Source organism: Oryx dammah, unplaced genomic scaffold, assembly GCF_014754425.2.
Source record: "Oryx dammah isolate SB20612 unplaced genomic scaffold, SCBI_Odam_1.1 HiC_scaffold_27, whole genome shotgun sequence".
Lineage (NCBI taxonomy): Eukaryota > Metazoa > Chordata > Mammalia > Artiodactyla > Bovidae > Oryx > Oryx dammah.
The window spans coordinates 125602486-125630005 of NW_024070211.1; the positions used below are offsets into that span (position 1 = coordinate 125602486).

The 27520-nt window shown below is 36.5% G+C and overlaps 1 pseudogene; it reads right to left on the reverse strand.

The window, feature by feature from the left end:
* Nucleotides 1-13501: 13501 nt before the first annotated feature.
* On the reverse strand, nt 13502-14314 carry LOC120854006 (annotated as a pseudogene).
* Between the last annotated feature and the right edge of the window lie 13206 nt (nt 14315-27520).

The window sequence follows — 27520 nt, forward strand, 5'->3', positions numbered from 1 at the left end:
TAACTGATAGCTCATAATTTTCTCTTTCCACACATCCTGCAGAGACATGAAAGCATGAATAGCATCTACTTCAAAGTGTAAACTTTCTCTTCTTCAGATGGAATTCTGCTCCATTTAGGAAGAAACAAATTACTGATACACACAACAACATGGATGAGTCTCAAAATAATTTTGCTGACTGAAAGAAGTCAGACAAAAAGAGCATATATTACATGCTTCTGATTATATAAAAATCTCAGAAAATGCAAGTTAATCTATTATGACACATTACTGACAGAAAAGGTGATGGTTTGATATAAGTATACATTGTAAAACTATTACCATAACCAAGTTTACTCACACATCCATCATCTTACACAGTTACCATTTTTGCGTGTGTGTGTGTGTGTGCACGTGCATTTGTGTTTGTGTGTGTGTGGTGAAAACTCTTAAAACCTACTCTATTAAAAATTTCCAGTATACAATATGGTACTGTATCTTCTCAAAACTCCATGTTGGCAGCATCTTGGCCTTAAAGAAACGTCGTGACCTAGCCCTCATTTGACTTTGTATTCAGTTATTCTCTTCTTGAATCAATATCAAAGTAAATTTATAAAGCAGTAAATTTAGTTATATTGTATCTAATTACCAGAATAATACATGTCTTTCCAACACCTGTTCTGTCTATGACCACTGAACACGCACATACACACATTTCTGGGGGAGGAAATTAAACTAAACCTATGGGTAAAGGACGGAGAAGGCAATAGCACCCCACTCCAGTACTCTTGCCTGGAAAATCCCATGGACGGAGGAGCCTGGTAGGCTGCAGTCCATGAGGTCGCTATGAGTCGGACACGACTGAGCGACTTCACTTTCAATTTTCACTTTTATACATTGAAGAAGGAAATGGCAACCCACTCCAATATTCTTGCCTGGAGAATCCCAGGGACGGGGGAGCCTGGTGGGCTGCCGTCTATGGGGTCACACAGAGTCGGACACGACTAAAGCGACTTAGCAGCAGCAGCAGCATGGGTAATGGAGAAGCAGTCTATTTTGCAAAATTATTTTGTAACCCAGCCATTATGTAGAATCTTTCAATCTGTGGATTATCTTTTCATCCATGGGCTTCACGTTTGGCATCTAGCTTACCAGCACTAACCAGATGGATACTCATTGCCAAGCTCCAGGCAGTATGCTGTTCTTGGACACAACAAGTGAAAGAAGACATACTTTCAGGTGCTTATAGTATATGGAAGGAAGTAAAAAATTAAGACAGTTTAATACCAGAAACAAATAATTTTGAGAGTGTACATTCAGGGTCCTATGGTAGCACATAATAAGAAAGAGCAAAAGGGTATTTATTATGTAGCATCTACAGCCTATCACCTCACTACCCTAAGTACCAGCACACACATACACACCATGATCGAATAGCTTCCGCATCACCAGTAAGCGTTCTGAAATTCAGAATCTCAGACCCTACTCCAGACCTACTGACCCAGAATCTGGATTTTTGCAACATTTCCAGATTATTCACATGTACATTGAAATTTTGAAAAGCACTGTCCTAAAGCCCCAGCTGAAATCTACACACACAAATAGCCAAAGGAATACAATTTAATTAAATTTTAAATGCCATGTGGCAGTTACTTGTTTATCATTTCTAAATGAGGAAACTTCAGCTATTTTCTTAGCAATCACATTATTTTTATCTATTAATCAGCTCATTCAGGAAGGTAGATAAAGTGAGATGCTTAGGCCATCATTAGTGTAAATCTCATAAAATAATTAACTTTTTGCCTTTATTATATACTGTACCAGGAACTTCTCATATCCTATAATCTCATTTAATCCTCAATTCAGATAAAGAAATTAATGTTCCTTCTTCAACAGGTAGTAAGTTCATGTAAAAGTTGGTTTCAAAATCAGGTTTCCCTGACTTCAAAGTTTAGGCTGACAAAATACTCAACATCCCTAGTTTTCATATAGAATGAGAAACAAAAGTCTGTATAGACATTTATTATTTCTGTGTAGGTCACTCATGTGTAGACTAAACTATCACTTTTAATAGAAAATAATGCTTAGAAAAATTCTAATACTCAGATTCACCAATTTATTTTTCAGAAAGTATTTAATATTAGTTTAATTACTTAATTAACTTTTTTATGTTCTGTATGTCAAAATGGCTTCCCAGGTAGCTTAGCAATCAAGAATCCACCTGCCAAGCAGAAGGCATGCGTTTGATTCCTGAGTCGGAAAGATCCCTTTGAGAAAAAAATGGCAGCCTACCTCAGTATTCTTGCCTGAGAAATTCCATAGACAGAAGAGCCTGGTGGGCTACAGTTCATGGGGTCACAAAAGAGTTGGGCAAGCTTATGACTAAAGACAAAAACAACATGTCAAAATGGTTAAAATTTTTAATATTTATATACTATTTTAAACTTCTGCACCTGGGATACAGCATTTTGTTTTCAATTATGTCTTAGATAATTAAAAATGTATCTCAAAACAGAGGGAAGTAAAGGAAAATAATCAGAAAATTATCTTTCAAATTTATCCACAGTATATAATTCTTTGGACATTCTATATCCCACAATATAGAGGCATATTAAAGTGATATGTAGAGTCCAAGGTGGAACAAAGCATTCATTCCTTTTAAATGTTATATATTTTTAAATAACTTTAATTTATGACCCACCTGTACAAATCATTTTCCAAATAATACATTCCTAAGTCATTTTCATGGACATTGCTTGCATCAAGAATAGCAGCCACATCTCTACACGTTACAAATTATCTCAAATACTGGTCCAGTCCTGTTTTCCAGCCAAATAAATGAAAAAGTGGGAATCCTAGTCAGGAAGAGGACAATACTGTAAGAAACAAAACTGTTCTTAAAACTGAAGCTAAAAGGCCTTTAACAGAAAAATTGGGGTCAAGTCCTTTAGCATGTATCAGCTATACCCAGAATCAGTTTAATATTTTCTGTGGTCTGAGAGTAAAAAACAATTGATATCTGATCAATGATAGTGTTGAGAGTACAAGGGTTTTCAGGCATTCACAGCAGTAAATCAATATATAATAAAGTTTTCAACTTATTGGGCATAACAAATGGCAACAAACATAATGAAAACCATATGGTAGTGGTTAATGGTACATTTAATGTCAGTGTTAACTCTATTTCTCCACAGATAATGGCTATAAATTTGTGCAGCATGGTTGAGTGACTCATTTAATTCTATCAAGTGATTTTCTATGTAGTAACAAGGCATTTTTCTCTTACAGCTTAATTTTTGGAATTGTCATATTAGCTGTGAGGCACAGGACTTAAGTCAGTACTTACCAGACTAAATAAGCCATTCAAGTTACACTGCAACTATATCATGGGAACTCAACATACACAAACAACTTGTCTTGTAAATAGTGTATCTGATTTTTCAAAATAATGTGTATGTCTATTTAAGATACTTTGTGTTACAACAAATGTTATCACTTCTTTAAACATGACATTTATTTTATAGAATTTGAGATTGTAAAAGTAATGTTTATAGAAAATTGGGGGTAAAATATAAAACCTAAAGGGAAAAGGGAGTCATTCCTAAAATGCTCACCTAGTAGTATTTTGGCCTTTTCCCTTTCATTATATGCATTAAGTATCTTTCTTTCTAAAACAATATTTTTACTTAGAGGAATAAAGTCAAGCCATATGGAAAAGCTTAAAGTAAATAAAAATAACCACTTTTCAGTCTCTCTTCTTTATTATCTCTTATCACACCTCTTCTTAAAAATAATTTATAATTTTCCTCATAATTTTTCTTTTTACCACCTAGCTCATGATACATACTAGTTATAATTTGTAGCTTGTGCTTATGTTTATAATATAAAACAATCCATTTAAACCTCTGTCTCTTGCTCTATCACCTGCATGGTGATCTGCTGGCTGATCTAGAAAACCGAGTGAAAGTGAAAGTGCTAGTTGCCCAGTTGTATCTGACTCTTTGAGACTCCATGGCCTGCACCCCACCAGGCTCCTCTGTCCGTGTAATTCTCCAGGCAAAAATGTTGGAGTGGGTTGCCATTCCCTTCTCCAGGGGATCTTCCCGACCTTGGGATTGAACCCAAATCTCCTGCATTGCCAGCAGATTCTTTACCATCTGAGCCAGGAACATACTTTTTACTTCTCATCTTTCAGATTTCTGTCTGTTATATGATTAATTTCTGTTCCCAAACTATCAAATTTCTGTGTGTTGGCAATAGAAAAATTTCATATTTTTAAAGTTGACAAAACAGCCATTATATGGTACCCTGTTGGTGGATTATAAATTGGTGCAGTCACTGTGGAAAATAATATGATAAGTCCTCAAAAGAAAATAAAAAATAGAACTAATATATGATCCAACAACCCCATTTCTTGATATTTATCCAAAGAAAATCAAAGCCCTAATTCAAAAAGCTATGTGTACCCCCATGTACACTGCAAATTTACAACAGCCAAGATATGAAAACAACTCGTGTCCACTGAAAAATGAATGGATAAAGATGATGTCGCAAAGAGTCACAAGAGTTGCAAAGAGTAGGACATGACTGAAATGACATATATACATACACACACATATATATACATACATATATATAGACGGACTTCCCTGGTGGCTCAGTGGTAAAGAATCTGCCTGCCAACACAGGGATTGAGGGTTTGATTCCTGGGTCAGGAAGATCCCCTGGAGATGACAATGGCCACCCAACTAGGTCCCTAAGTCATGTCTGACACTTTTGGGACCCCATGGACTGTAGTCTGCTAGGCTCCTTTGTCCATGAGATTTCCCAGGCAAGAATACTGGTGTAGATTGCCATTGCCTTCTCCAGGGTGTCTTCCTGATCCAAGGATGGAACCTGCATTTCCTGCAGCTTTTGCATTGGCAGGTGAAATTTTTACCATGTGTGTAAATATATATATATATAAATATATATATATATATAGTAAAAAAGAATGAGATCTTGCAATTTGCAACATCATTGAAAAAGCAAGAGAGTTCCAGAAAAACATCTATTTCTGCTTTACTGACTATGCCAAAACCTTTGACTATGTAGATCACAATAAACCATGGAAAATTCTGAAAGAGATGGGAATACCAGACCACCTAACCTGCCTCTTGAGAAATCTGTATGCAGGTCAGGAAGCAACAGTTAGAACTGGACATGGAACAACAGACTGGTTCCAAATAGGAAAAAGACTGCTTCAAGGCTGTATATTGTCACCCTGCTTATTTAACTTCTATGCAGAGTACATCATGAGAAAGAAGCACAAGCTGGAATCAAGATTGTTGGGAGAAATATCAATAACCTCAGATATGCAGATGACACCATGCTTGTGGCAGAAAGTGAAGAGGAACTCAAACGCCTCTTGATGAAAGTGAAAGAGGAGAGTGAAAAAGTTGGCTTAAAGCTCAACATTCAGAAAATGAAGATCATGGCATCTGGTCTCATCACTTCATGGGAAATAGATAGGGAAACAGTGGAAACAGTGTCAGACTTTATTTTGGGGGGCTCCAAAATCACTGCAGATGGTGACTGCAGCCATGAAATTAAAAGACGCTTACTCCTTGGAAGGAAAGTTATGACCAACCTAGATAGCATATTCAAAAGGAGAGACATTACTTTGCCAACAAATGTCCATCTAGTCAAGGCTATGGTTTTTCCTGTGGTCATGTATGGATGTGAGAGTTGGACTGTGAAGAAAGCTGAGCGCCGAAGAATCAATGCTTTTGAACTGTGGTGTTGGAGAAGACTCTTGAGAGTCTCTTGGACTGCAAGGAGATCCAACCAGTCCATTCTGAAGGAGATCAGTCCTGGGTGTTCATTGGAAGGACTAATGCTGAAGCTGAAATTCCAATACTTTGGCCACCTCATGCGAAGAATTGACTCATTGGGAAAGACTCTGATGCTGGGAGGGATTGAGGGCAGGAGGAGAAGGGGACGACAGAGGATGAGATGGCTGGATGGCATCACTGACTCGATGGACACATGTTTGAGTAAACTCCAGGAGTTGGTGATGGACAGGGAGGCCTGGCGTGCTGCGATTCATGGGGTCGCAAAGAGTCAGACATGACTGAGTGACTGTACTGAACTGAACTGAAGAGAGTAGATCTTAAAAGCCCTCATCACAAAGGAAAAAAAAAGGTTTTAGTTATATACATGTGGATGGATGTTAACTAGACTTAACTTATTGTGTTGACCATTTTACAATATATAAAAATATTATTTCATTTTATAATATATCATTGTGTCCGATTCTTTGAGACCCCATGGACTGTAGCTGCCAGGCTCCTCAGTCCATGAGATTTTCCTTAAGACTGTTGGATGGGGCTGCCATTTCCTCCTCCAGAGGATCTTCCTGACCCAGGGATAGATCCAATGTTCCCTGCATCAGCAAGTGGATTCTTTACCATTAAGCCACCTGGAAACCCATATAGGAAATTAATATGTTACATGTTATATATCAATTATACCTCAATTTTAAAACAAGTTTGCTGTATAAGTGGAATTATATGTTATATAATCTTTCTATATTGACTCTTTTCACTCAGAATAATTCCCTTGCGAACCATCCAAATTATTATGTGTGTCAATTGTGTGCTCCTTTTTACTACTGTGTAACATTATAGTTTGTTAAACTAGTCACTTATTGAAGGACATTTGGGATTTTTAAGCATTTGCTATTAAAGATCTCTTATGAGCATTTGGTATACAAAAAATATAGTTATTAGAATTCTGAGATTATTGTGCACTTTAGAAGTAAATTTAATTGTATTTTACTTAATCCTAAACTCTTCCTGCTCAAAGACAAGTGCTCTAAGCATCAAAGTTCAGTGAATCCACTTTGATTTATTGTTGACTCCCTCTACTTGTTTCATATTATACTTAGCTGCTCTTCATTATTGTATATCATGTTCTGCTTTTTTTTTCTGTAAACAAAATTAGAGATCCAAACTCAATTTCCATTAGAACTTGGCACTTTCCAGTCTCTTGTTGTTGATAAGTTATTTGAAGCCATTCTCAGTTGCATTCATTTGGTTGTATTTTTTTTCCTATATATGCTTAAATCATTTACTTAAGTCATCACTGATGTCATCTAGCCATCTCATCCTCTGTCGTCCCCTTCTCCTCCTGACACTAATCCCTCCCAGCATCAGAGTCTTTTCCAATGAGTCAACTCTTCACATGAGGTGGCCAAAGTTATCCTTTAGGTCTCCCCGACTTGACTATGAACTCTTTTGAAAAAAAGTGCTGGATGCCTTATTCAATGTTGTATTCTCAAGTAGCCTGAAATATAGTAGGTAATCAATAATCATTTGTTGAACTAAGCTGAATTTAATACATAAAGTGAAGGCTAAAGTTTTAAAGGAAAGAAACTGAACTGTCATTTAAAAATGATGCCTAATACTTATATTAAGGAACATATTCTTTCCTTGGCAGTACAATAGGTAGCCTTCCAACTGACCTCTACAAACTATAGATTACCACACAATACTAATAACCATGGCACCCTGCACACTTCTGGTTTGTAGGGCTGTATTATCTAGGACTCCAATGCATGTTTCTTGCCTCTAATTGAGAACATTTTCATAAAATTGTTGATGTAAGCATGAGATAATCCATTGATAAGATCTACTCTCTTTTGGTTGGTATTTTAATTTGATTAAAGTCACTTATTGAGAACTTTTCAACTAATTCTTGCTTTATGGAATATATGGATGGGGGAATGTTGAAACACTGTATTCTACTGCCTGACAGAGTCAGACAATAAGTTGGGAAAAGCAGATAGGAATCTTTGCTTATCATGAATCCAAAAGGTGAAAGGAAATGACTGAAGGATTTTCAATTGAAAAGTGAAGTGGTCATAGATATGTTTTGGAATCTCTTTCAAATCTTCAATAGCTTGTAAGATGGTGACTGTTAGAAAATGAATCTGTAGTCTGGAAGACAGAGAGCTATTTTTATTTTATTTTATTTTTTAATATAAATGTATTTATTTTAATTGGAAGTTAATTACTTTACAATATTGTATTGGTTTTGCCATACATCAACATGAATCTGCCACAGGTATACACATGTTCCCCATCTTGAACCCCCCTCCTTCCTCCCTCCCCATACTATCCCTCTGGGTCATCCCAGTATCTCAGCCCCAAGCATCCAGTATCACGCATCAAACCTGGATTGGTGATTCATTTCATATATGATAGTATACATGTTTCAATGCTGTTCTCACAAATCATCCCACCTTCTCCCTCTCCCACAGAGTCCAAAAGACTGTTCTAGACATCTGTGCCTCTTTTGCTGTCTCACATACAGGGTTGTCATTATCATCTTTCTAAATTCCATATATATGTGTTAGTATACTGTATTGGTGTTTTTCTTTCTGGCTTACTTCACTCTGTGTAATAGGCTCCAGTTTCATCCACCTCATTAGAACTGATTCAAATGAATTCTCTTTAATGGCTATTACTCCATTGTGTATATGTACCACAGCTTTCTTATCCATTCATCTGCTGATGGACATCTAGGTTGCTTCCATGTCCTGGCTATTATAACCAGTGCTGCGATGAACATGGGGGTACATGCATCTCTGAAAGGGAGCTATTTTTAAAAGCCCATCAAAAGATGATGATGGAAATAGGCATAAAGTTACAGCTGATCAAGATGAATAAACTCTAGAGATCTACTGTACAATATTATAGGTATGGTCAACAATAAATTATTTCAAACTTAAATATTTACAAAGAGGGTAGATCTCACATTAAGTGTTCTTACAACAATAAACTAAATTTTAAAGATGATGGGAGGTTGGAGTGGCACATGAGAGGGTAAGGAATGTGAGGCATCTGTGATATCTCCCAGTCCTCCAGTCTACTTTCAGTCAGCTTAACTGCTGGGCAAATTACGTGATAACTCACTGAGAAAGATAACTAGTTTAGCAAGAAGTCCATATAACTTCCTTTGCAAGGTTGAATGTTCAAACACTGATCAATAAGATGCTTTCCCACAAGAAACAATTTCATGTATATCCAAATGTAAAGGTGATAACTTAACAGCTTAAGACTAATAAAAACATTAACAGTCCTAACATACTAGATCATGGAGATAGCTTGAAACTACTAGATCAAGGAGATAGATTGAAAAGACATGAAGTAATAAATGATTTAACCTCAGTAGGTACAATAAGGCTGTCTGTAACATTTTCTCTGCCCCTTAAGATTTTAGCATTTTTTGCACTTGAATGTGTGGACACCTGTTTACTCCAAAGATGGAAACTTCTGACTCTCTGTCAAGGTTGTCAGGGCTTTTATTTTCTCTCAATTTAAGGTAAGAAATTTATTCTTAGCAATGAATGTCTCTATTTTTATTTCCTTTAAATAGTCAATGCAAGGTCAAGATCAAGAGGTCAATGGCTTAATATAATTTCACCTTGCTTTGTATAAAAAACATAAAACATTTTAAAAATTGTATTCTTTTTTTTTTAGGTTATATGGTGCTATCTATATACAAACCCCTAAGTTAGAGGGAAAAAAAAAAAAAACTAAACATTGTACAGCTCCTATCTTCTTAGACATTTTCACGCTGAAACTAATGATGAAAAATTTTCAATGCACATCCTTTAGCTAAAATAAAATTCTCTGCATAAAGTAAAAAATATGCCAATTAAATGACTTTTCTCACCTTTTTGCAAAACCAGCAAGTTAAAAACAGAGATATGAAACTGAAGATATCAATTCTCAGGTACAATTTATATTAAAAAATAGGATATTGCAAGTATTTTTGTTTTAAAAATATTATAAATATATACTACTTATTGCATATTAATAAGGCATTAATATCCTTAATTTTATTGTTTAACCCCAAAAAGCACTATGGCTAAATTATAAAGAACAGGCTAATAATAATAATGATGAAAGGAAATATTCCTCTTCTCACCTGAGGCCCTTGTACCTGGAACTTTCTGTCCCTAAGGATGTTTTTTCTCATTTCTTCCTCCTTCTGACCTCTGTAAATCAAACTTCTCATCCTTCATTTTTAATGTTAAATTCTCAGAAATTTTCCTAATTAACCCATTTTCCATCTTCTATTATTTCCTCCCTACTTCATAATTCTCTGAAAAATATCACAACTTAAAATTTTCTGTTTATTTTTCTTCATTTACGTCAAGCACCTTCTCACTCTTGCTTGCTATCATAAACCCAGTACTTAGAACAACTATGAAAAAGTTTTTAAAGTAATTATTGAAATCAAGTCAAGTTTTTCTCTAAACACAATGGTACAAAATTAGAAGTCAAAATGGCAACCCACTCCAGTATTCTCACCTAGAGAATCCCATGGACAGAGGAACTTGGCAGACTACAGTTCATGGGGTTGCATGGAGTCGGGCACGACTTAGGGATTAAACCACTAACCACTACCAACAGGAAGAAAGCTGGAAAATTCACAAATAAATAGAAATTAAACAACATGCTACTGAACAACTGAGTCAAAGAAGATCAAAAATGAAATTACAAAGTATCTTGAGACAAATATAAAGGAAAACACACTAAAACAGATGGGATGCAGCAAAAGCCATTCTAAGCGGGAAGTTTATAGAAATAAATACTACATTTTAAAAAAGAGAGAGAGAGAGCTAAAATAAACAAACTACCTTTACAGACTCAAATCATTAGAAAAAGAAGAACAAACTATGCCTGTTACATGAGAGAAAGAAAAAATAAAGATTAGATCAGAAATAGATGATAAAAACTAGAAACATAATAGAAAAAAATTAATGAAACTAAGTTTATTTTTAGAAAAGTAAACAAAATTGACCAATCTTTGACTAGATTAACCAAGAGAAAAGAGAGAAGACTCACATAAAATTAAAAATGAAAGAGGATACATTGTAATTATTACCGCAGAATACAAAAGATATAAGAAGCTACTGTGAACAATTACAAGAACTGTACAACTTAGAAAAAAATGGATAAATTCCTAAGAACATACAACCTACCAGGACTGAATCATGAAGAATTAGAAAATCTAAAGAGATTAATAATGACTAACAAAATTGAAGTAATAATCAAAAACCTCCTTATAAAGACCTATATTTATAAATACCCTCTCCAGAGCTGCCTGTTTTAATGCCACCCTCCATTGTCTGTGACTCTACTTCGTATAAGAGTACCATTCCTCCACATGGAAACACCTTGAGCCTTGCCTAAAAAATCAATTCAAAGAAAAAGATACTTAGGTTTGATTAACCAACTAAACAATGATCCTGTTTACTTTTAATACAACCAGTGGAAATCTCCCCTATCTAATTCTGTGAACACATCTTACTCTACTCACCAGAATTAGACACAGCTGAAGGTTTTTCCAGTAGTCATGTATGGATGTTAGAGTTGGACTGTAAAGAAGGCTGAGCACCGAAGAATCAATGCTTTTGAACTGTGGTGTTGGAGAAGACTCTTGAGAGTCCCTTGGACTGCAAGGAGATCCAACCAGTCCATTCTGAAGGAGATCAGCCCTGGGATTTCTTTGGAAGGAATAATGCTAAAGCTGAAACTCCAGTAGTTTGGCCACCTCATGAGAAGAGTTGACTCATTGGAAAAGACTCTGATGCTGGGAGGGTTTGGGGGCAGGAGGAGAAGGGGACGACCGAGGATGAGATGGCTGGATGGCATCACTGACTCGATAGACGAGAGTCTGAGTGAACTCCGGGAGTTGGTGATGGACATGGAGGCCTGGTGTGCTGCGATTCATGGGGTCGCAAAGAGTTGGACACGACTGAGCGACTGAACTGAAACCGAACTGAAGAAGCTTTTCTTGAAACATTCTCTCTCATTCCTCACCTTCTCCAGATCTTCATATCTCAGTGATTATTCTTAATGTTCATAGCAGATTTCTCCTTATTTCCCTTTTTTGGATGAAGAGCAACCTTATATGTGTAAAACTTCACTCTTACTTAAGCCTCTTGTGTCCAGCTCTCTAGACAACATCGCCACGTGGATGTCCCAGATTAAAACCAGGATTAACACATTAAAACAAACAAATGAAAAAAAAACAAAGCATTTCCTGAATTTTCCTCTGTTTTACTCATCTTAGTAAATGAGACCAACATTCTTAGTTGTTTAAGCCGATAAAACATCATTTTTTAAATGTTTCCTTGTTCTCACACCTCATACCTTAATCATTATCAAATCAGATCTGCTCTAGCTTCTAAATGTTGGCCAGATCCAACCAATACTCACCATTTCCACAACTATAATTCTAATTCAAGTTACCTTGCAACATCCCTTGCCAGGACTACTGAAACAGCTCCCTAGTTGGCCTAATTTCATTCTGCCATCCTACTTTTATGTCTGTCCCTATAGATTAGAGTACTGTGTACTTTAGTCTTTTTGTTTCAGCTTAAAGAGTTCTTTTCAATATTTTTTGTAAGGTAGGTCTATCGGTAGTGAACTTCTGTTTTGTTTATCTGGGAAAGCTTTAGTTTATCCTTCATATTTGAACAGTAACTTTGCTGGATAGAATGTTCTTGGCTGGCAATTTTTATGGTTCAATATTTTGAATATGCCATTCTACTATCTCCTGGCCTGTAGAGTTTCTACTAAGAAATCTCTTGATAGCCTAAAGGGGGGTAACTTTATAAGTGACGGTCTTTTTTTCCCTTGTTGGTTTTAAAATTTTTCCTGTATTGTTAACATTTGATAATTTCAATATAATGTATCTTGAAGAAGATCTTTCTGCATTAAGATAATAAGGTGTTGTATAATTTCATAGACTTGTATACCAAGTTCTTTCCAGGTTTGGGAAGTTCTCAACTATCATTTTTTAAATATACCCTTTGCTCCCTTCTCCCTTTCTTCTGCTTCTAAGAAACACATTGTTCTTGTGTTGACTTTTCTAATGGAGTCAGTTCTCACATAGTTTCTTCACTTTTAAAAAATCTTACTTTTCTTTCCTCCTGCATCAAAATTATTTTTATATTTTTTCCCTTGAGCTTGCTAATTCTCTCTGCCATATGATCTGTTCTATTTCCAAAGCTTTCTAAAGCATTCTTTACCTTATTTATTAAGTACTTCAGCTCCAGAATTTCTACTTGTTTCTTTTTTAGAATTTCAGTCTCTTTAGTAAAGTACTCCTCTGTCTGTTAGTTTTTATTTCTGAGGTCATTGAACTTCCCTTCTGAATTTTCTTTAATTTGTTGGGTTTCTTCATAACAGCTCTTTGAAATTCCTTATATGGATCATAATGGTCCATGTCTTTGGGTTTGGTTGTTGGAAAACTGCCATTTTCTTTTTGTGATACCATAATACTGTGATTTTTCATAGTGTTTGATGAGAAGTGTCTCTGCCACTGCATTTGACATAGTGAACACCTTTCTTACTTAAGCAAGGCTTGGGTCACTTCAATTATAATAGCTCAATAGAGTGATAGTTAGGAGCCTTTTTCTTTTCTTCTTTCCATCTCTCAGAAGCATGTTTTTTATTAAAAATCACTGGTGCAGGACATCAGATGCTACATCCTTCCCATTTTCCCTGCTCACAGTGTCTCCTCTCTGGGTACCCTGAGCTGCTCTCCAAGCATTCTCCTCCTTTTTTCTCAAGAGACCAAGAACACACATCACAGCCTTGTCACCTGTAATGGGCTAAGGCCTGGATGAGAAGGTCACTGTTTCAGACATCGTCTGGAGGATTCTATTGTTTCCTGCATTTTTTTTTTTTTCAAGCTTGGCTGCATTCTTCCCTTTTTTTATTGTAATCTGAACTTTGTACTTTTTTTTGATCCACTGCTGAATCTGTTTACTCTTTGTATCCAAATCATGTTGTCCAACGTTTGAAAAAAAAGTCAGTTCCTTTGTCAGGGTGGGTTCCGGCTTGAGTTCAGCCCTCTCCATCTTTCTGAGCCACCGCCGCACCTGGTGGACCTGTGAGCAGGTCAGGAGCTGATACTGGGCGGGTTCCACACTGAGGTCCCTCTTCACCAGCCATAGGTCCCGCTCGGCAGCCCCGAGCCTGATCGCGTTCGCTCTGTGCATGTGGTCATTGGCCTGCTCCTCCAGCATATGAATGATAACACTTGTTGATTTTTTTTCCCAACGTTACTGACAGACATCTCATCCTTTTTTTTTTTTTTTCTCCCCTTCCCTCGTCCTGGGTGTCTTCAGTACTAAAAGATTTTGTGTGAATGAGGCAGGCTGATGCTGGGGACCGCTGTACGGGCGGATGTAGTTACCCAAATATCTTCTATTGGAGTTATTCTCAGTCTTTCTGGCTTGTAATGTGAACTTCTGGAAAAGAGCAGCCATCCTTTTTAGGAAGAACGTAATCATGCCCAGTGAGTGGCATTTACTGGAGTTCAGTTCAGTTCAGTTGCTCAGTCAAGTCCGACTCTTTTCGACCCCATGAATCGCAGCACGCCAGGCCTCCCTGTCCATCACCAACTCCCGGAGTTCATTCAAACTCATGGCCGCTGAGTCGGTGATGCCATCCAGCCATCTCATCCTCTGTCGTCCCCTTCTCCTCCTGCCCCCAATCCCCTCCCCCCAGCATCGGGGTCTTTTCCAATGAGCAAACTCTTTGCATGAAGTGGCCAAAGTATTGGAGTTTCAGCTTCGGCATCAGTCCTTCCAATGAACACTCAAGACTGATCACCTTTAGAATGGACTGGTTGGATCTCCTTACAGTCCAAGGGACTCTCAAGAGTCTTCTCCAACACCACACTTCAAAAGAATCAATTCTTCGGCACTCAGCCTTCTTCACAGTCCAACTCTCACATCCATACATGACCACTGGAAAAACTTTAGCCTTGACTAGATGGACCTTTGTTGGCAAAATAATATCTCTGCTTTTTAACATCTCTGCTATCTAGGTTGCTCATAACTTTCCTTCTAAGGAGTAAGTGTCTTTTAGTTTCATGGCTGTGATTGCCATCGGCAGTGATTTTGGAGCCCAAAAAACTAAAATCTGACACTGTTTCCACTGTTTCCCCACCTATTTCCCATGAAGTGATGGGACCAGATGCCATGATCTTCGTTTTCTGAATGTTGAGCTTTAAGCCAATTTTTTCACTCTCTTCTTTCACTTTCATCAAGAGGCGTTTGAGTTCCTCTTCACTTTCTGCCATAGGGTGGTGTCATCTGCATATCTGAGGTTCTTGATATTTCTCCCAGCAATCTTGATTCCAGCATGTGCTTCTTCCAGCCCAGCGTTTCTCATGATGTACTTTGCATATAAGCTAAATAAACAGGGTGACAATATACAGCCTTGACGTACTCTTTTTCCTATTTGGAACCAGTCTGTTGTTCCATGTGCAGTTCTAACTGTTGCTTCCTGACCTGCATATAGGTTTCTCAAGAGGCAGGTCAGGTGGTCTGGTATTCCCATCTCTCTCAGAATTTTCCACAGTTTATTGTGATCCACACAGTCAAAGGTTTTGGCATAGTCAATAAAGCAGAAATAGATGTTTTTCTGGAACTCTCTTACTTTTTCCATGATCCAGTGGATGTTGGCAATTTGATCTCTGGTTCCTCTGCCTTTTCTAAAACCAGCTTGAACATCTGGAAGTTCATAGTTCACGTATTGCTGAAGCCTGGCTTGGAGAATTTTGAGCATTACTTTACTAGCTTGTGAGATGAGTGCAATTGTGCAGTAGTTTGAACATTCTTTGGCATTGCCTTTCTTTGGGATTGGAATGAAAACTGACCTTTTCCAGTCCTGAATGCCAGCTAATACTTGAGACGGGATCACTGAAAAACTCCACATCCTACGAGTACAGGAAGACAGACTGACAGATGTCCCCAGAGCCCATCTCCTGTGGTCATGGTTCCTCTCCTACAGCACCTGCTTCTGTCCTAACTGCTTTTTCCAGGGCTCTTCAGCAACAACCCTGACTGTCCTATATCAGACCACTGATTGATAAGGTTTGGCAGAAGCCTGCAAACAGGCTCTGGGGTGAGACCCCTTTGCCTTCCATAGTGTGGAGTCTATCTTTTGCTTTCTAGATAGAGAACAAAATTTTAGTTTTTCTTATTGGAGCTGATTTCTGGTAATGTTGGGAGTTATGCATTAAAAAAAGAAAAAGATGGTGCCAGAGCAGGGTGAAGTATGTACTTAACCCTGGAGACTTCGGGTGTGCCCACACCTTGGTAGGAAGATCCTCTAGCTGGGGGTCTCAGAAGCCAGTGGACAGTCCTCTTGCCTTTCTAAGCAGACAACAGGAGATATTTTGCTTCTATTCTCTCTGTCTAGCTATTTCCCTTTCTTTTCCTTCCCCATAGACAGTGCAGGCTCTCCTCAGGAAGCACCTACTCCCTCCTGCTGTACACAATGGCCAAGTGGGCCCCCATTCATTGCCTTCATCCTCCACCCTTCTCTCCCAGAAAAAGGGCGCCAGCACACAGCTGGACTAGCAACCAGCTTCTCTTCCATCACTGCCCCTGGCCACTGCTGGCCTCTCTGCAACTCTCCTTGCTCCATCACCTCCTCCATGATCTACTCCACCCACTTTTGGGTGCATAGATGAATGAATCTCTCAGGTGCCTGGTACTCTTTGCAGAAGTACTTTTTTTTTTTTTGGTTATAGTTGTCTGATTAGTTGTAAATCAAAGGCTAGATTAAAAAAAGCATTGATTCACATCACCATCATGCTGATTTCACTTCAACTGTCCCTTTTACATGATTAAAAAGGATTGGAATATGGAAAAGACATCACGATTAGAAATATGCTTATGTATTCCAATTGTTCATCTTCAAATATATTAGCATCATTTCTGTGTGACCATATTTTTTCAAATATAATATGTTGCATAAATCATTTTTCATGATACCTACTCTAATCATTCTACTTCTGCTTTCTATCTCTGAAACTATTGCTGTTAACTCAGGCTCCAGTCATCTCTAAAGATTGCCTTTTTCTAATGTCCCATATCCAATCAGTGACTTTTCCATTTCAATACCTCTTACAACTTCCCATTTCTTTCCATTTCTGTTCAGGCCCTTATCACTTCTCACCTGGATTACTTCAATAGAATTATAATTGGTCTCGAGGTTTCAGGCACTTCTCTTCACTCTCCATCTTGCTTACTGTTGATAGATTAATCTTCCTAAAAGGCCTACAACACACTTTTCATCATGTCATTTCACTGTTCAAAAATCTTCAGTGAGAACATAGAAAAATGAAAATAGATCATTTGCTTGAGAAGAGATGCAAGGCCAAGTTATTTTTTCTTTTTCTTTTCTTTTTAAATCCTACATTATTTTTGCAGTGTTGTTTTGTGTGATTAGTATAATACAATTAATTACCTAAAAGTTAAAATTCTAGTAACCTCTACCAAATACTTCCAACATTCTTCACTACTTCTTATTTCACCACTCCAGTAAATAAAACTTACATTCCCTCTGCTTTAAAACTATAAAAATTACAACCTTGAATTTTTTTAACTTAAATCCCAATCATATGTAAATTTTTTAATTATATTAACTGGAAATAATTCCTTTGTATATACACAAACCTAATTTCTTGTGAGAACAAATAATTTGACCCTCATCATTTAAAGTTTTTCATTAGTATTTATGTTTACATCTCAATTTTTCCTTTCTCCTCTAAGTGAAAAAAAAAAGCACACTCTTAAGAACAAAAACTCTTCCTCTTCTCTAAACCAGAGGCCACAGCAACTTGAAAACACACTGTAGGCATTTAATAAATATATATGATTTCATTAAATCAATGATCAAATGCTTCAAAGGCAATAGGGTATTTGCTCATGGAGTACCTTTTCATTTTTGTTTTAAAATTAAAACCAGAAGCCAAGAAACAGAAGCCTTTGAGAACTCTTTCAAAAAAGCCAGCATTATAGAAATTGTTCAATCTAGTATCTAAAGACTGAGTATAAATGTGACACACCCAATTGTCACATTTATTGAACAATTCATTTATTGAGTACAAATGAGATGCTCTGCTCTCATCCACTTAAGTTAGAAGGTACCACTCAGCACCTGGCTCTTCAATCTGACCTCAAGATGCAGGGAATATGAGCAGTACTCTAACTGTCCTTTTGTTGGGCTTTGATTTCATGAGTACCCCTCAGAGATCAACACTAACATGAATTGCTATCATTGTGGAGCCTGGATAGGAGAAATTTACTGGCTTTATCATTAATGCCTTTTTAAAGAAATATTTAATTGCTGTGGCACAGAGTGTATGAAGTGTGACAACTTGTGCCTAAGGGGAGGGGGAAACTTGTAAACATATAAATAATTAGGACATCATTTCTCTTTTCCCTTCTCTTCCAATGAAACAACTAAGCTAGGTCAAAGAAAACAAATGAATATATAGCTCCTTGTACAGATACACTGATACTTTTACTACACATTTAATCCATGTTTCACTGCAGTAAGCAATACAGGTGAACATCTGATTACTCAATCATCTGATACTTTTCACAAAAGCTGGAAATTACACTCATTTTAATCTTATGTTAGCAGGCAGTAAACATAGCTTGAAGCTGGCCAAGTGGCTGCTTGTAAAATTCTGGGAAATTGGCAGAGAATGTAGAATAGCTCTTTTGGCCTCTACTTTCCACCTCAGTTCAGCAAAAGAGAGAGATGGCGATACACCCAATACCTCATCCACCAGTTTCTGCATCTGTCAGCTTCTACCTTAGAAAAATCTTAACTGAACCATCACTTATTGAACAGATTTCCACATACTAAACCTGAGGAAGTAGGTGGTATAGCCAGTGATAACCACAGTGACCACTGAATTCTTCTTAAAAATTATTGTTTTTTTAAAAAAGCTAGATCAAATCATGTGAGAAAGTATTCCCTTGCTTTAACTGAAACACAATGAGTAACAAGTATGTAAAATACAGAAATTTCTATTTAGTTCTTTCTGTTCATGCTGACTTTGGAGTAGATTACAAATCCTAAGGGATTTTTAAACTCTTATTTCCTACCATTGGGCTTCCCTGGTGGCTCAGATGGTAAAGCGTCTGTCTGCAATGCAGGAGACGCGGTTTGATCCCCAGGATGGGAAGATCCCCTGGAGAAGGAAATGTCAGTCCACTCCAGTATTCTTGACTGGAAAATCCCATGGACGGCGGAGCCTGGTAGGCCACCTTCCACAGGGTTGCAAAGTGTCAGACATGACTAAGGGACTTCACTTTCACTATCATTTTCCTACCATTGCAATTTTTAAGTATGTAAAACAAACTCAACACATTTTTAAATTCCACCTTCATTTTTTGATACCAAATAAAATGCTACTGCTAGTCAGAGTTATTTGATGCTGTTTGTTGGATGAACAAATGACATCTATCTCAGAGCAATCATATTACCTCTTTATATTGTCAATCTCTATTACCCTTCATCCAAATATATCCATAACCAGGATTATTTCTTTACGTACTACATAAAGTGTCTTGGTTTGTGGCACAAATTGATATCTGCAGAGTCTGGGGATCTCTGGGATGATAACTGGCTGATTTTCTGCTTCTGTTTCCCATTGTTTCCGTTTGCTTCAGTTCACTATCCCTCAACACAGCCTTCAATAGTGTCATCTTCCACACCTCTAATAGCTTTGCTATTGTCATCTGTCTGCACTAACGGATTGCACTTTAAACTGATTTTATTCAGTTTAGGAAATGCATTTCCTATTATGTGTGTGTGTGTGTGTGTGTGTGTAGATAGAGAGATAGGATTATATATCATGTAGGAATAGGAATATATATCATGATAGGAATATGATAAGAAAAATATTCTTCTGGGACCTGGATTCTGATCTTAATAAAGTAGAGTTATTTGTTTTTCAAGCTCTGAGGAAACTGTTCTACAGTGGTAGGCTCAGGTCCTATTATCTAACTGATATATTGCAGTGCTTTAAAAAGCTTCAGCTGGATTTACAAATGGAACCGTGATTGTAACTGCCATTTTTTTCTGTTTGTTTAAAATCCTGTGTCTTTCTAAAAATAGATTCTAAGAACAAAGAAAGATAATAACAATAACACATTCATTTTCCATTGCTAGATGTTAGCCTCAAATTTATTACTGATATTCTCAGCAGCCAATGCAGAAAAGAAAATGAAATTTATAGTGTTTATAAAATACATATATATATATATACACACACACATACATATATATTTTTTCTTAAGGGAAACAACCTATCCCTGTTAGTGTACTAAGCTTATTTCTCCCATAGATTCTTATAAACAGATCCTTCAACAAACACTAGTTGAACTTGCAAATGTAAATTATATATCCAAATGCTTTCCAAAGTTCATGAAGTCTCAATGATAAATTTCAGTTCCACTATTCCTATTGACATTTTTGGTTTTGTATTCTCTCCTCCATTAATTATGACACTATTTTGGCAAGGTGTGTCTATTCTCAGTTTCAGTCCAAACAAGGGCACAGACTTGTGTTCTTTCACTGCCACATCCCAGACACCAAATCAGTACCTGGTATATAGCCAGCTCACTAATATTTGTCAAATGAACAAATGAAATTTGTGACTTGAACAATCATGGAACTTTTTTAAAGAGTTTATCTCCATTTGTTATCTTGATCCAAATATATCTAAGATCCCAGGGTTAGTTTTTCCCAGAAGTCTTTCAATCTTTCTAGTTGTCATATAACCAGAAATAGTGGAATATTCCAAATTTCTATTACTCACAACAATAAAATAATCTACAGTGTTTTATTTTAGATTTTCTTATATATATATATATATGTAAATAAGTCAAACAAATTGGAATCTATGTAATCTGAAAAAATATATAACATCTATGCTATGTTTATAACAGTTTGTTTCAAATAATGTAAACAATTTTAAACCAATAACTATAATTCAGATTCTAGATAAGCAGATGGAATTTACTAACACCATCAGTCTTGCTGAGTATATCAGTAAGATTTCAGCAACCCAGAAGTTGTTCTACATATATACCTTCTGAAATGTAGAGATAATAGTTTTTCAGATGCTAGAATTACCTTGAGATTTAACCCTGTGTCTAGTCAATTAAATATTGTAATACCTGATTTGCCTTCTCTCCCATCAGAAAAGCTCTGTTCAAGCAAGATTTTCCTTCTCAAACTCTAGAGGAACAAAAATCTTTAAATTTCAAGTGCAAATATAGAAACGGGGCTATAATAGAGTTTATGCCATTTATTCAGCCATAATGTTTCTTAACCCCTTCAACAAACCCATTTCAAACCCTAATCAATTTTAGATCTGTTCTACAGCAAAAATCTTCTTTCTAACCCTTATCCTCCTTTCTCTCTTATGCCAATTGATTAAACTCATTTCAACCCAGCTGAGGAATATTAATTATTAAGAGATAATGGGTTGGGAGTTTACCAAAGTGGATCTTGCTGGACACAATATTGCTTCTATAGTGACTCTCCCATAACATTCCTTAGTGTTCTTGTCTCAAAACCTCATTTCTTGTGAAGGCCCAGAAGAATTCTCATACTCTAGCTCCAGATTTCCTATCTGGATAGCTTTATTGAACTTATTTATCAAAACACCAAAAACAAACATACAAACCAATCTCGGGTGGCCAGTTGGCAGCCATAGATTGCAAATAGCAGCTCAAATGACTACAATTTAATCTATTTTATTATTTATCATCCAACTGTCCTTACTCATCATATTGTATTTTGTAAAATTCTGTGTATGCTTCCTAGAGATGTATTAGAGTAATTATAAGTGAATTATACATTATTAATCCAAGGCTGTAACTGGCTACTATCTGATGCTGCTTAGTGACTTAATTATGTTAGACAGACTAAATTGTTTCAAATGAACCTTCACAAAGGTCCTTAATAAAATAAAACAGTGATTTTATTTTGTGTTATCTACTTTCTGCCAGAAGGTTCTCTAGGGGCTTCTGCAGTTTTCTTTTCTTTCCTATTAGCTAGAAAGCACAATCTAGTAAGCCTATGAACCTTGCAGGAGCTTACACAGAAGATATTTCTCACCCTTTGACAAGCACTGTGGTAAGATTTGGGGCTGCTGTATAAGCAGTAAGATTTAGTGGTTTTGTCTTAAGGGAGCTGGCTCCTGAAGTGACTTAGTATGCTTTAGGAAAGAAAGGAAGAAGAAGTTTCATACTTATAGTGTATGGAGGGGATAACTTTATATAAAATTTTGAGTAGAGTGGATATTTGAAATAGAGTGGAAATTTCCAAAGTAGAATTTAAGGTGTCAGCAGATTCACAGAAGAACTGCCTTACATAGCAGGCTGTGAAAGATTAAATTTTAAAATAAGAGATTACATTGTTTCTTTAGTTTGCTTTGTGCAATAGCAGAAGTTCACGAACAAGGGTAGGCAATTCGTCTATTATTTTCAAGACTGAACATATCAGCCGTGACTTCACTCAGAAGAAGGCCCCTAACCCGTGAGAGGTGTGATGAGAGGTTGAATGTGCACAAAGTATTTCTCATTCCCACAGCAGTTTTGGCAGGCAGGTCAAATAAATGAAAAAGGATAATGGGATAATAAAGTGACTACACTTCTGAGCAAGATGTGCAGTGTAGCAGTCAAAGTGGGGGTCTTTGTGGGAAAGTTGCAGACAAAAGTGGTTCTCTGTGGGAAAGAACTTCTTGGGTCCGTGGAAGCTTCCTAGACTAGTTGTTGCTATTCTTAGTCTTCCCTCAGTGTGAAATCTATACTTAGCAGAGCCAGACTGTTGTATAGAATTATTTATTTCTCCTTTCCCCCTGCACACTCCCAACAAGAAAACACCACATGCACACCAACTCAGGTATTTAGAAACTCCTATTTTTGACATTCCTTACTTAATGAGTACCAAATCACACTGGAATTTTCCAGATGTTTTAGTCCTTTTATTTCTGAGTATTATCCCTCTTGTGTAGAGCACAATGAGGCTGACAGCAAAATCTAGAAATGAAAATAAGGATTCCATTTATTGTCATTGAAATTTTCTTCATCATGATGCATACCTTAACTGCTAACAGGTAGGTTTTTATCAAGAATATTTCTGTAGATCTCTTTTGAGCCTTACAAATTTTAATTAGTCAATATTGACAAATATAAAGAGTACGTAAAAACTAAAAATGCACTTAAATATTAGCCAAATAAGTAGCTTCAGTGAAAGCCCAAAATTTTATATATTTTCCTTGAGAAAGAAAAAAAAAACATAAATATAGCTTATACCATACAGGTGAAATAGCAAGACACAAATGAGGAAGTAAACAGCTTCTTTCCAGCCAGCTGGGAAAAGCATGAACAAAGAGCTCATTGAACTTTAAATACTATTAGTGATCAGAAGAAACCTAGTAGGGATTCATAATTAGGCCCTTGGCATAAACATAAGAAAGAAATATAAAGTTGAGACAGTGTAAAGGAAAGTCAGTTTTCAGAAACTAAATTTAGTCAGAAAGAAGCAAGAACTAGTTTGGTTTTAAAATATGAACTCTCCAGGAGTCAACCTTGATGCTATATCTTTGAACATCCAAATACAGCAGACCTTGAAAAAAACAAAAACCTCTCATCACTTCAAAAACTAGGACCGACAATCAATTTACAGCAGTAATCTAAAAACAATCGACACCAAGACATAATAAAACTGGACCAGGAAGCTTTCATTATATTATATTTGCTAGAAGCTGAGCAAAGTTGCTAGCCAGAATCGATGTTAGAAGTAAATTTTCTTTGAGTACTTCAATTTTTCCTGGGCAGATAAATGCAAAATCTGTAAGCAATAAAACTGGTCATCTCTTTCATTTCTTTCAAGCAACTGGAGAACTGGTCACCCAATTCCTCTATAATTATTCTTGTCTTATATTTCTACATCCATTCTGAGATGGATTCTCCTGGAAAGAATGGTAAGAAGGATATAAAAGGAGAGGACTGGGGGTGGCATAGGCCCTTTTGTTATAGAATAGATCCCAAAACATAAAACTTTTAAAAAGAAGGACAAAGGTGTGGAAGCTAGGAAGCTCAGTGTCATCAGTACCTTTTAAAAGTGTCATCAGCACCTTTATAGTTTTTCATGTACATTTCCTCATGAAAGTGGCATAAACCAATCGAAAGAGAGATATAATAGCACATGGGTCTAATATAAGTATAGTAGATAAAGGCATACTTAGGTTGGACTAAGAGCAATATACATTAATGTGTGCTTCTGAATTTTTTTTTTTTTTTAACCAAAGAAGTGGATTCAATTCTGATCCAGGTGAATTAAAAACAGGCATTCTGACTTTTGGCAAACCTTTGATCTGAGCATTCTTTCTTTCTTTGGCAATAAACTAACAGAAAATAGGAACATCAATAAAAAATAATAATGATACAACTCTCTTGAATAAACACTGGACAATAAGGTGAATTTTAGTTTTTTCAAAGTTCTGTTTGTGATTGTCAAAATGTGTAGATTTGTTAAGAAAAATAAAGCAAGTGTCATGTATGAGAAATTCCTCACATAGAACATTTCTAAATGTTCTTCTGTTGGAAAAGAGAAGCAAAAGCAATACAAACAGGTACCAGAAAATATGTATTTAGACCTAAAATGTCTCATGAAGCAAAGATATCATTGTACATGTCAATATCAATTAGCCAGAAGAGTTTGACTTATTAAATATCTATTCCTAAAGATTTTTAAGAGCCACCTGTAAGTACAACTCCACTGACTTAATAGACTTTTAAGAAAAAAATATATCAATGAAAATTACTCTCTTAGCCTACTACCTGGATGCCTGCATTCGCTGATACATACATGCACACCTTCCCCTCAAACATACACATACACACTTCCCAAATATCTGTAGTGAAGAAAGAACCAGGGAAAGCCTAATCATTCTTAAAGGTGAAAATGCTAAGGAGGTGGAGTGGGGCACTAGGGATCATTTTATAAAATACCATAAACCTGATAATGGCCTATATCTTCCAGTGTTGCATTATATTCATTGCATTTAGATGATACTCTGAAAAAATCACATTCTACTGGTACTATAAGAATTAGAAATATGAGAAACTAAGACAGAGTACAGGACAATTGATTAACAATATATATCCCAAGATAAAGAATAGTCGAACAATGAAAATTCACTCTGATGTTTAAAGGAAGAAAATGAAGATTGAGTGATCTTTGACACTCCTATTTTTTTCTCATGTTACTAAATAGCTACATTTTCACAGACATTTCTTTTTCTTTTAAAAGTTCTGAGGTATTTAATCTGACTGATTCATAAAGATAAATGTGCCTGTGCTTAGTCATCGGTCATGTTTCACTCTTTGTGACCCTTTGGACTGTAGCCCACAAGGTTCCTTTGTCCATGGGATTTTCCAGGCAAGAATACTGGAGTGGGTTGCCATTTCCTTCTCCAGGGGATCTTCCTGACCCAGGAATTGAACTCATGTCTCCTGTGTCTCCTGCATTGGAGGTGGGTTCATTACCTACTGACCCATCAAACTCAAAGATAAATGGGAAGAAATGCAATAAGCCCAGGAGACATTTGCCCATGGTTTGCCATGTCTGTTGCAAATAAATTCTTTCATCTATTTTTCACATTTTTAGTTTGTTAAAATTTTAACAACATTAATATTTTTATATTTTAAAATCTGGTGATTTTTCCTTAAAAGATTTCAACTTTATTGCTAAGCTTCAATGATCCTGTCACAGTTAATAATCTTATATTAATTTACCCAGTTATTAAACAATGTGGAGAGCTTCCCTGATGGCTCAGTGGGTAATGAACCAGTATTAGCAAGCCTTGGAAAATGGTATACAATCAACATATATTGCTGAAAATTGCTAAATAAGGGAAAAATCAAGTATTTATCTGCCTTTTCTGTCTTAATTTTTAAATTGATGTTGGTGTATATAGTTTATTTACAAGGTTGATTTAGCTTCAGATGCACAGCAAAGTGGTTTAGTTATACATATACATATACATATACATATACATATACATATACATATACATATACATATACTCATTCTTTTTCTGATTCCCTTCCCACATAGGTTATTACATAATGAGGGCTATTCAGTAGGTCCTCATTGATTAAATATTTTTGGACCTAGAGATTATAACACTAAGTGAAATAAGTTAGAGAAAGAGAAATGTCAAATGATATAACTTACATGTGAACTCTAAAAAGATGATACAAGTGAAATGATTTACAAAACAGAAATAGAGTCACAGATTTAGAAAACAAACATGGTTAAACCAAGGGGAAAGTTGGGGGGGGAGATAAATTTGGAGTTTGGGGTTTACATATCTGCCTTTTCTATAAAATTCTACCTCAAAGTAACCAAACTGCTGCTAAGGAAAATTTTCTTTCATGAAATGTTTATGGAATTAGTATATTAACAATTTTGCAAGTCTTAATGAGATAATTGAGTTAGAGTTAGATTCATTGACTTAGACAAGGCTGTGGTCCTAGTGTGATTAGATTGACTAGTTTTCTGTGAGTATGGTTTCATTGTGTCTGCCCTCTGATGCCATCTTGCAACACCTACCATCTTACGTGGGTTTCTCTTACCTTGGGTGTGGAGTATCTCTTCACGGCTGCTCCAGCAAAGCGCAGACGCTGCTCCTTACCTTGCATCAGTGGTATCTCCTTACGGGTGGGTCAAGGTGGAGAGATCTGACAGAATGTGGTCCACTGGAGAAGGGAATGGCAAGCCACTTCAGTATTCTTGCCTTGAGAACCCCATGAACAGTATGAAAAGGCAAAATGATAGGATACCAAAAGAGGAACTCCCCAGGTCATGAGGTGCTCAATATGCTACTGGAGATCAGTGGAGAAATAACTCCAGAAAGAATGAAGGGATGGAGCCAAAGCAAAAACAATACACAGTTGTGGATGTGACTGATGATAGAAGCAAGATCCGATGCTGTAAAGAGCAATATTGCATAGGAACCTGGAATGTCAGGTCCATGAATCAAGGCAAATTGGAAGTGGTCAAACAAGAGATGGCAAGGGTGAACGTCGACATTCTAGGAATCAGCGAACTAAAATGGACTGGAATGGGTGAATTTAACTCAGATGACCATTATATCTACTACTGCAGGCAGGAATCCTTCAGAAGAAATGGAGTAGACATCATGGTCAGCAAAAGAGTCTGAAATGCAGTACTTGGATGCAATCTCAAAAACAACAGAATGATCTCTGTTCATCTCCAAGGCAAACCATTCAATATCACAGTTATCCAAGTCTATGACCAAGCCAGTAATGATGAAGAAACTGAAGTTGAACGGTTTTATGAAGACCTACAAGACCTTTTAGAACTAACACCCAAAAAAGATGTCTTTTTCATTATAGGGGACTGGAATGCAAAAGTAGGAAGTCAAGAAACACCTGGAGTAACAGGCAAATTTGGCTTTGGAATGTGGAATGAAGCAGGACAAAGACTAATAGAGTTTTACCAAGAAAATGTACTGGTCATAACAAACACCCCCTTCCAACAACACAAGAGAAGACTCTACACATGGACATTACCAGATGGTCAACACCAAAATCAGATTGATTATATTCTTTGCAGCC